The sequence below is a fragment of the Mytilus californianus genome, unplaced genomic scaffold, assembly GCF_021869535.1.
Source record: "Mytilus californianus isolate M0D057914Y unplaced genomic scaffold, xbMytCali1.0.p SCAF_6, whole genome shotgun sequence".
NCBI lineage: Eukaryota > Metazoa > Mollusca > Bivalvia > Mytilida > Mytilidae > Mytilus > Mytilus californianus.
Window position 1 is genome coordinate 11,938,461 of NW_026262712.1, and position 9,058 is coordinate 11,947,518.

Sequence of the window (9,058 nt, forward strand, 5' to 3'; positions counted from 1 at the left end):
TTTGCAATATGTTGGAGGGAAAGCTTTTTGGGGGTCAAAACGGTGTGGTTTACTATAGAAATCTATTGAAAATTGAAAAAAAATTGGGGGGGGGGGGGGGGATTTGTGGAACCCCTGCTCACATGTGTTTTGAAGGGTGTTCCAGTAATACATTTAGAGGTATTTCCTGCATTGTACACGCCCTGGGGAATACAATCAAGCTTCGTTTTTAACTTTTAACACTTTTTTCATTATATCTACTTTTTCAGCATTGATATAACATGCTGTGTATATAACAGCGTCATAAAAATACTAAAAGATATCCTTTAAATTCCTGTTATCCGTCTTTATGTATTATGTACATTGTTCAATAGATTACACCTTAAAGAATTAATGTGAATGCATGTATTCTACTGTAAAATTGAATTAATACAATTAAAAACAAAACTGATAAGTTAAATAATTTACTATCAATAATGTAGATGCTATGGTAACAACCATGTTAACATTTATTGTATGTATGACTTTTTATTACAGAAACTTTTGTGAGAAGAGAATATACAATCATTGTTTTTGTTTACTTTAATCTTAAATTATCAAAATGAAAATGTTATGCACTTTTTATATACTCATTATTAAAAATATAACGAAGGTAAGAAATATTGTGCATACAAATATATTTAAGGAATGACTAATATTTGTTCTGTCTTTGAAGAAATGACATATAAAATGTGTGCACACTGAATAACCTGCGTATAGCGTTGCGTTCAACTACAAAAATGTTTTATAAGCGTCTTTGTCAATATACCATCAACTATGTATACAAAAAACTTTTTGTTAGCGTATTTGTCAAATTTACCGTCAACTACATCGACCTTTTTGGCGTCTTTGTTAGATTTATGTAAAATTGAGAATGGAAACGGGGAATGTTTCAAAGAGACAACAACCCGATCAAAGAGCAGCAAAAAACAACCCAAAGCCATCAATGGGTCTTCAACAAAGCGAGAAATTCCCGCACCCGCAGGAGGGCTTCAGCTGGCCCCTAAACAATAATGTATACTAGTACACGAAGGTCACTAATTTCCGAAACATATAAATGAACCAAAATTAAAAAAAACATACAAAACTAACAAAGGCTAGATGTTTCCGACTTGGGACAGGCGCAAAAATGTTTTGTGAGATCTCTCACCCCATTTTCACCCCATTTCCTCAACCTATTATGTCTGTTTGGGTTGTTCACCCAATTTTGTAAATGTAACGGAACTATAAACAACTGTCATACGCAATTTGGAGGTTTAGTAAGCTATAAAACGAGGTTTAATCCACCATTTTCTTCAGAAAATGCCTGTTCCAAGTCCGGAATGTGACAGTTGGTTTTTTTTTCAATCGTTCTGTTGTATGATAACGTTTGATTTTGTCAGTTTTTATGGACTTTCCCCTTTTTAAATTACCTTGGAGTTCGGTTTTTTTGCTATACTTTTTTTAACGAAGTTGATTTATCAAAGTAAATTCTAGCGTTTTCACGTTTTAATGCATGTTCTCTAATAGTATTTATTAATTCAATCAGTCAGCTGCGACTGACGTCGGCGACAGTATAAACACTTGTTAATATGTCGTCATAAGCATCTTTTTGAAACCTTCATTACGTAAGTGACGAGGACAGCATCGTGATGCTGCAGGAATAATTATATTATTTTCCAAAAATGTGTTGTATCGTGCTTCTTGCGGAACAACCGTTAGTTTTAGCCACTCTTTTTGCAAAGAAAACATCGTGAATAGCCTTTAATTTTGTTGAAGAAATAGATAGGAAGTAATATTGATAATGGAGACTGACTAAGTTTTGCTCTATCGTGTGCGGATGGTGGCGTAAAATCAGGATCATTTGTATTTGTATCAGTTGTAAGAATAGATAGTATTTTTAATCAAGTTTGATCGATCTTCCCTGTAGTATGTCCTCCTTCGAACGGTATCACAAATAACGCCATCATCATTCGGTAAAACAGTCAAAAGCTTAATAAAAAAAATTGCGTAGATTTTGTTTTGCCTCTCCACACAGGGGTCTTTGGATTTCGGGTTTTGTTCTTTTTTCACATAATATACATTAATAATCCATTCGTCCTTTTGTTATGTTTTCCAATCTTAAAAAAACAACATCTTATTACGCCATCAATATTTGGTACATTCAAATGCAAAAATTATTCAACGCCTAATCAATTTCCTTGCAAGTGACCCTTTTCTTGTTTCTTTTATTTAACATATAAATGTTAACTATATTTTAAAATTAAACATTAGCCTATTTTAAAGTCCATTCGGGAAATAGCATGATATTATAAATAAATAACTATAATAAAAAAATAGAATAGAAATAACCATGTGTAAGAAACTAGGTGGAATATATTTCTTTGTTATGCAGTTTAACCATATTAATTGGAGAGGTGAGCTCAGAATGAATAAGACAGCAAACCAACTACACAAAATATCGACAGCTTTGGATAACTATAAAATATTCAACAATAGACAAGCCCAGCATCATGAGTGTTCAACTTAGTTTGCCATTTCAAGTCACTTTCATGTGAAGCATATGCTGTATTATGGTATTTGTTATTCACATAATGTTCAAATATAGAGGAAATCAATTGCATAAAATATAAAAAAAATCCTTAAAGGAAAGAAACTCTGTCTTCTAAAAAAAAGTGTACTCAGTGCACTGAATATCTAAAATGGTTTTGTAAGCTATAAAAGGAAAGATACCAAGCGATTATACAAAAAAAAAAAAAATAAGTCACAGAAAAAACATAAAAAAACATGGCCAAACTAAAAACGAAAACAAGGTAAACAAGTTTCAAAACACTACACAGAAACATTAAAGAGTAGACAAAGCGACCCCAAACAAAAAATAAACGACGATTAAACCCGGGTGCCCTGGAAGCACTAAAGGGCCAACCTGCTCCTAAATATTACTGATGTAGGAGAAGTATATACGTTCTTCATTTCATATCGGGTAAGATGGTAGTAATTAAAATACAATGATATGATTAATCAATTTGTAAGGCTAGTAATCCTTTCTTTGTTTTTCTTCTATTTCTTTTTTCTACTATAACTTTCTTAGTATTGTTTGTAATGCATTAGCTGTTAACCTACAAACTGAATAGCGTGTCCCTTGTCGGACACTAGTATGGTGGAGAGGTGGGAGATGTTTCACTTAATAAACTTAAAAGCCTCATCAAGAATAATGATTGATTTTGCTCAGAGAGTGTTATGTCCAGTGAATGCTACCTTAAATGTCAACTATTGCAAAAAAAACAAAACAAAAAGACGTGACTGATGGAGAAGGCTTAATTAAGTTTTTTTGTCCCTTATCTTCACCTCTAATTATTTTTCCAATTTTGTTTGGTGTGTTTCCCTATTTTTTTCATATCTTTGACAAATTTTGATGATTTAATCTTTGTTAGTATGGATGAAATATTTGCCGATGAAAACTTATTTAATCTTATTTGGTATTGTGTTTTTGGTATCCTGGCAATTATCCAACTTTTTTAGTGTAATGATTCTTGTTATTAATTTTTATTTTAACGTATGTCTAGTCCTGAGCTCTAGTCCTGACTAGATGGTCCACCGCTTTTGAACTGTATTTTATCACTAAAAGTGGATAACATTTTTTTTAAGTTTGGCTTTAAATTGTAAAACAGAGGCGAAAGATACCAAACGGACATTAAAACTCATAAGTAGAAAATAAACTGACAACGCCATGGATAAAAAAAGGGAAAAAGACTAACATACAAACAACAGTACACAAAACACAACATAGAAAACTAAAGACTAAGCAACACGAACCCTACCAAAAACTAGGGGCGATCTCAGGCGCTCCGGAAGGGGTGTTGCTCATGTTAGTACAAACCCGGTAATAAGTCTAATTCGGTAGGTCACATTTCGGAAAAAGGAGACTGGGCGAGATTGTAGTTACGACAATTGGAACATATCCGCCGTCATCTGTCACCAAATATTTCATAACCGTCAACCAACTCGTGATGGCGTCCGTAAAATTTACGAAGGGGTGATTTCAACTTCATCACTTGGAACTCTTGTTTGAATAGCTTCCTTGTCAGCAGCATTCTTTATCAAGGAAATCATGATTGGAAATACAAGCCCTGAAATATCGTATCAACTGGGAGATATGTACTCCGTATGCAGGCCCTGCTGGAATGTTGCTACATAAAAATGGAAAGTTCACAATTGGGGAAACGGAAATCATCTGTTTTGTCGTAAATTTTTCTTTTCAACCGACCCTCATTGTCAATTTCTAGATGAAAGTCAAGATATGAGGCAGACTTAACTGTATCTGCTGTATCCTCTATCTCAAGTTCGATGGGATAGATGCATTCGACATAGTCACTAAATTTTGAATTATTGAGAGAACATCATCTATGTAGTAATCTTCTTTCAAATTTTCTGGTTTTTTTAGTACATGACTGAGTGACCCTTGTGCATTTTAAGGTTCTAAGAGACATTTCCCTTTTCGAGTTATGATTTGGAAAAGATAACTTTAATATACATGTATATACCTTATCTGTTTTTATTTTAGACGAACTTTTCATGCATTGACCTATCGACATAATTTTGATATAAAAATGCCAGAACGTTGCAGTGAAAAGTTGTATATATAGGATTTTACAACTGACATTTTCAAAATCATGGGTTTTTTTATCATACGGATATATATATATATATATATATATATATATATATATATATATATATGATAGCAACAATTGTTCGGCGTTTTACCTGTATACGTAAAAATAAATACCAGAAAAGTTTTTCATTTGTGCAGCAAATAAACCAACATTATCATTTGTCTTTGTAGTTCATAAATGTTGTTCATCATGCTCCCCTACTGTTACTAAACAATTGTATATCGATATCTTATACTATTTATATATGTATGTGTGTATTGACATGTTATGTCTATTCAGTTATATGCCTATAAAAGAGAGGAGAAAGATACCAAAGCCAACAGGACATTCAAACTCATAAGTAGAAAATAAACTGACAACGCCATGGCTAAAAAAGAAAAAAACCAACAGACAAACGTTAGTACACAAAACACAACATAGAAAACTAAAGACTGAGCAACACGAACCCCACCAAAAACTAGGGGTGATCTCAGGTGCTCCGGAAGGGTAAGCAGATCCTGCTGCATATGTGACACCCGTAGTGTTGCTCATACATGTATAAGTTGCATTGCTTTTGAAAATAAAGTATAATAATTATTATTACAACGTATCAAACAAATTTGAATGGGATCTGTTTTTGACAATTGTGGTTTGAATTATGTTTATTACTAGTGTCAAAGGTATACATGTATTGAAATAAATTATCACACAGAAAAACCGACAAGTATCATTGGAGTCAATATCTGACGTAAATGGATTCATTTTATAAGTTTAAAAAATATTTATTTGCATAACATAGCACAAGGGGCAACATTAAACAATAAAGTACTTGTGTGTGTGTGTGTGTATGTGTAAACAACATTGATCTTAAATAGGTTGTCATTAAGAAAGCTTTATTAGCATCTTAGTTAGGCCAATAAAATCTTGGACCTGACAGAAACTTTTTTACGGAAAAAACATCATTTAATCTGACAAAATTTTCAGTTTAGATTTTAATTTTGATAGTGATTCTTTTTTTATGAATAAATCAATTTTTTCCATTATTGAAAGGACTTAGTCTTGGTCATGATCTATTCTTTCAGTTCCTTGATATAGCATACCAATTATCATAAACAGCACTTAACGGTATCACCGATTCAACCGTTAGTCTTCTAGACATATCTACTGTTATCTATGGTACTGTGGTCTTTGTCTCTTTGTCAATCATACCACGTCGCCTTTACATTTATATAGCGAAACTATTTTTACAATGTACTGTATTACAAGATGTATAATACATGTTAAATGATTTGTGAAGTGTAATGTCATTAAATTGACTACTTAGATTATGGTAAATTCTATTATTATTGTCTTGTTAACCAAATAAAGATATATAGATATATGCTGTAATTTCATATATGCAATGAAAATACACATGCTTGTACAAAGATAACGCCATTTGATTCTGAAACAGCCTTTAGAAAAACACTCTTTCACTGTTTCTTATGTGGTATATTTCTCTACTCAAAATAATTTTCAATATTTAATATGCTTGTCAAACCAAACAATTAAAAAGCATAATCAAAGAGCTGATTGCTCTGAGGTGGAAAAAGATGCATAAAAGGTAACTTGAATTACAATAAAAGCAGCCCCACCAACCAAGCCTGCTTTGTCCCATTATTGCTTTCGACGTATTTTTTTCTTCCAAAAATAATAATACTCATAACTCAACCAAAACTCACTATACTTAACATAAAAATCTGCAAATACTGTTATTTTCTATAACTAAATTCCATACATTCGTCTCAGCATGGTCAACTTGATGCAATGCAATTTCGCCAATCAATTATAACTTACAGTAATTGATTTGGTTTCACTTGAAAGTTTTCTGTCAAAGGCAGATAGTTAACTTTAAAAAAAATGGCCACCAAGATTTTAGTCAACTTTGCTTAAACTAGGGTTTTTCATTATAAACATATATTGAAAAATTCTAAATATATCCAATGCAGATATGTGTCAGGCCAAGGATTGACTGGTCACGTCAGGTGATGACCTCGCTATGTTATTGCGATAATTTAGAGTCAAGCGCACATGTGAATCTGCTAGTGTGTAAAAATGTGGTAAGCGGAAGAAGGGATCCCGTAGACCGCCCTACGTCACGATTCATGAATTATGCATATTCTATTTATAGGCTATTTGTAAACGATCCTAAAAATACTAATGCTAAAAATAGAATATTCTCAACATGTAAAACTATTAAAAAAACGATGCAAAATCATTAACTTTCATGTAACACTCACGTGAATTTGCTTTATTTATTTTTTATCACATGAAAAGTAGGAAAATGTACCGCATTACAGTAGCATATATCATTGTGCCCTCTTTAAGCAAATACAGATTCCTTTTTAAAATACATGATATTTCATATATATATATGACAAACAGTAGTGGTGCCTTAATTATGTTGTAAAGACCTGCAAATGTCCCAAGCACGCGGTCCCATGGCTTTGAATATACTATGGAGTTAAAAATATTTTTATTATCCGCTTAAAAGAGTACTTTGATGTAGGCAAATTGAAAAAAATGTAGCTTACACGTACTAAGGCACGAGAAATTTTCTTTACGGGAGTGTGAGGGGGTTGTGGTGGTGATTTGGGGGAGGGGGGGCAGGGGGTGGTGGTGGTGGTGGGGTTTGGTGGGGGGGGGGGGGGGGGGGGGGCGGGTTGGTCTGCGTTTAAAGAAACGAATTAATCTGGCCTTCATTTTGATAATTAAATAAATCAGTCGGGCCTAGTATACAGTTGCTCAAAGACAATTCTGAATTCATCTTCAATAAGCAAGTATGATGTTGAATAACAAATTCTGGCTTTGGATTGATTGAAAAAGAATTGCTAGGTTTGCATTTGAATAAAAAATAAATCTGTCTCGATATAAAACATCTACTAAAGGATCCCCTAGGCCGTCAACAGGACCCCTTGTTGTCTGAACATTCCACTATAGGGTGTTCTATGGGAACCCTTGTTAATTGTTCATAATGAAGCTACTATTAGGGCGTTCTACAGGATCCCCTAGGCGGTCTACATGATCCCCTGTTGTCTGAACATTATATATCTACTATAGAACGTTCTATTCTATCCCTTGTTGTTTGTTTCTCAAGTATATACTATAGGGCGTACTACAGGATCCCCTGTTGTCTGAACATTATATATCTACTATAGGACGTTCTACAAGATCCCCTGTTGATTGTTTTTCATTTTTATACTATGGGCCGTTCTACAGAATCCCCTGTTGTTTGAAAATTATCATCTAAAATAGGACCTTCTATAGGTTCCCCTGTTGTTTGTTTATCATGTATATAAGGCGTTCTATAGGATCCCTTGGGCGGCCTGCAGGATCCCCTGTTTTTTCAACATTATATATCTACTATAGGACGTTCTATAGAATCCCCTCTTGTTTGTTTATCATGTATATACTATAGGGCTTTCTATAGGATCCCCTGGACGGTCTACAGGATCCCCTGTTGTTTGAAAATTATGCATCTAAGATAGGACCTTCTATAGGTTCCCATGTTGTTTGTTTATCATGTATATACTATAAGACTTTCTATATGATCCCTTGGTCGGTCTGCAGGATCCCCTGTTTTCTCAACATTATATATCTACTATAGGACGTTCTATAGAATCCCCTCTTGTTTGTTTATCATGTATATACTATAGGGCTTTCTATAGGATCCCCTGGACGGTCTACAGGATCCCCTGTTGTTTGAAAATTATGCATCTAAGATAGGACCTTCTATAGGTTCCCATGTTGTTTGTTTATCATGTATATACTACAGGGCGTTCTACAGGATCCCCTGGACGGTCTGCAGGATCCCCAAGGCAGTCTATAGGATTTCCTGTTGTCTGAACATTATATATCTACTATAGGACGTTTTATAGGATCGACTGTTGTTTGTTTTTCATGTATATACTATAGGGCTTCCAGGATCCCTTGGGCGGTCGGTAGGATCCCCTGTTTTCTCAACATTATATATCTACTATAAGACGTTCTGTAGGATCCCCTGTTGTTTGTTTTTTCATGTATATACTATAGGGCGTTCTACAGGATCCCCTGATGTCTGAACATTATATATCTACTATAGGACGTTCTATAGGATCGACTGTTATTTGTTTTTCATGTATATACTACAGGGCGTTCTACAGGATCCCCTGGACGGTCTGCAGGATCCCTTTGGCGGTCTGCAGGATCCCCAGGGCAGTCTATAGGATTTCCTGTTGTCTGAACATTATATATCTACTATAGGACGATTTATAGGATCGACTGTTGTTTGTTTTTCATGTATATACTATAGGGCTTTCAGGATCCCTTGGGCGGTCGGCAGGATCCCCTGTTTTCTCAACATTATATATCTACTATAAGACGTTCTA